Here is a 3230-nt window from a genome sequence, read left to right on the forward strand (position 1 = left end):
TGTGAAGGACTCCCTGGAATGTTCCTCCCAGACCATAATAACAGGCGCACTGATAGCCAGCCGCCAGCTCATTGGACCGTGGGCGACCCGGGGGGCAGGGCCGGCCCTGCTCTATTTTTAGAGTTCAAGCTCAGGAGGGACACTTGGGGCCGCTGTGTTGTCATCAGCTGACATTTTCTTGCAGTTTTACAAAATTATTTTATCACGCAGCACTGTGAAAGAAGGGGCTTAATACGTCTGCCTTACTGTTTTGTGGTTCGGGGTTAAAATCTGGATAATAAACTTTCTGTGCTCCAATTGTTCATTGTTGTTGATCAACATGTAGACCAAACCACATCGGAATGATGTTTATTGGCTTGAAACAAGACATCAGCACAACTTACATTATTGTGCTAGCTGTTAGTCAAAATCTGACCCAAAAAAATAAATAAATGTAAATGGCATGAGTAAAACCATTGACTGAAAGTGGGAGTATTAATTGAGACAAAAAGCTTTTGAAATATGTCAATATTGCCTGTAAAAAAAGCAGATAAGTCCAGCTACTGGCTGCTGCAAGTAAATCAATTTGTAGTCAGTTGATGGGTCACCACCACCTAAAATTTACGTTTGCTTTCACATTTCATGTTTCCTGCTTCCCGATGCAGCATCCACACTCAACGAGGGCCCTCATTAAAAAAGCTGAGCAGAACATGTTTTATCAAACTCTGCATATCGATTATATTTCAAATGAACTTTGAATCTGGACTGGTAAGGAGATATTTTGGTATGGCTGCTCAAACAATATATGGGTAGTTTAGAGAAGTTGAAAAAGAATCAGGGAAATTGGTTACGTTGAGATTCTGTTGTGAGACTGTTGGATGCATGTATGAGACAAGAATAACTAGTTGTAAAAGATGAAGAACAAAGATAAAGAAGATTAAGACGGCGATGACGAAAATGTAGATGAACAAAAAGATGAGAGACGACAAAAAAAAAAAAAAAAAAAACGAATACTGCGTAAGGAGACTAAGACGAACAAAACGAAAAAGACGACAAGATGACGACGGAAACGACTACAAAAGAAAAAATAATTAGATGCTGACGACAAAGAAGACAGACAATGGAGAAGTGTATGATGAAGAAGACCTAGACAACTAAGAGGGAAGTACACGGCAACGAAGACAAGGATAAAGAAGAAGACGATAATGAATACAGAGATGACAAAGAAGACAACGAAGATGAAGACGACAATGAAGACGAAGATGTCATCGAAAAAGGGATGACGTCAAGATGACAAAGATGAAAAAGAAGACGAAGACGAAATCAAAGATGAGGAAGTCGAAGACGACAAAGATGACAAAGACAACGAAAAAGACAACAAAGATGAGGACAAAGATGACAAAGAAGTTGAGGACAGAGGATGAAGAAGACGGAGAAAACGATGAAGACGAAGAGAAAGAAGATGAAGCAAACAACAACGAATGTAGAAGATGACCAGCTTCAGGTATGTTTTCACTATCTCACATGCAGCCGAGTATTTTTCTCTGCAGGTTTATAAGATCATAGAAGCAGCAGACACGCCGCAGAGAGAAGCCCCAGCATTCGAACCAAGTTTGTGGGTTTTTGTCAAGGTGCATCGAGCTAGATGGAGTGAACCAAAGTGATGTGGACCATACGAGGTACTGAATTTATTTTCTTATTCACTTCTATCCGTTAATATACTTGCATTCACAGTGGGTGCACATCTCCCACTGTCCTGAACGGAGGAATTATACGACGATGAAAACAACGATGATATATACATGACGTGTTGTTTGTCAGGTGGAGAAGTGGCCTGAAAGCGGCTTTGTGAAGAAGCTCCAGCGTCGCGAAGACACCGACTACTACGGCCAGAGCAGAAAGTTCCACAACGGCGACGACTGCAAAGTCAAAACTCTTCTGTTACTGACTTGCTCTCGTTTTATTCACTTTTTGCATCATTTAAGTTACTCACGTTCAAAACTCTTGACCTGTACGCAAACCCCATTTTCCGGACGAGGATGCTCTTTGTTCTCACGAGTAAGACAATTCAGCACACTAGTAAAACGACTAGGGCGAATTGGGAGACAACTAAACTTCGAGTGAGCCAAAACTGTTCACTACTTGCCAACTTTCCCGAGTTACGTGTAGTTCTTCTCGTGCGCTGAATTGTCTCAGGAGAAAGTGCGGACGAGTACATGGACAGTTCAGCGAACCCGTAGGACATATGGAATAAATGCTGAAATTGTCTTGCATATGTGACAAGATTGATTATAGTCGCTAATTGATCCAAATGGGAGTTTTTCTGGCCTCCGCTCATGTGACGACTCACTGACATCCATCCACGGCTGACGCTTCTCCACCACCGTGCCGAGAGTCTTCGTAGTGTCCGCTTTTATCCGTCACCGTTTCGACAAATACTGGACCACAAATAGAAAGCCGACTGACGACGACAACCTGCACTAAAGCAAAGGTGAGGAACCCCAATACCGGACACACATTTGCTTGGATAATGTGCCATTTACTGTATGGGCAAACAGGCACACAAAAATCCAACAAATACTGTTTGTATGTACTGTACATTCAAATGAGCAGCAGCATTAGTGGCAAATGTGTATCAAATAAAATGTGCAGATGAGAACGTGAACAATGGAGAAGTGGCGGGTGATGTTTATTTTGGATGTTTGATTTGAATGGGAGTCTGAAATGGTTTGTTCGTATTTGCGTTTTTTTATGAATTGACTGTTCAATTAAGTCTGCAGTGATTCGGACGTGTTTTTTTTTTTTTTTTATTGGAATATGATTTATTTGTGCAGTTTATTTTTTAATGGAGTCAGGAATAATTTACTATTTTAGTTGTGTTGAATTGTGTGTTTTAAGCGCATTGTGGAACAGTTCTTATTTTTGAATGTTTTTCTAATTAACTCTGGAGTGATCCGTTTTATATTTTCCCAATGAAGTCTGGATTGCGATCTCCTTATTTTGACGGTTTCCTCGATGGAATCTGCAATGATCTACTCTTATTGTTTTTTTTTTTTTTTTTTTTTTAAATAAGAGTCAAGAAGGCTTTGCTCATTTGTTTTTGCCATTTTATTTTTCATAGAGCCAGCAATAATTTGTTATTTTCTTCTCCCCAATGAAGTCAGGAATTATTTGTTCCTTACAATGTTACCTTTTTTTTTTTTTTTTTTCTTGTCTTGAAGGGTCGGTTGTATTGTCGGCTCAGTCACGCG

This window comes from Phycodurus eques, chromosome 22 (genome assembly GCF_024500275.1).
Source record: "Phycodurus eques isolate BA_2022a chromosome 22, UOR_Pequ_1.1, whole genome shotgun sequence".
NCBI lineage: Eukaryota > Metazoa > Chordata > Actinopteri > Syngnathiformes > Syngnathidae > Phycodurus > Phycodurus eques.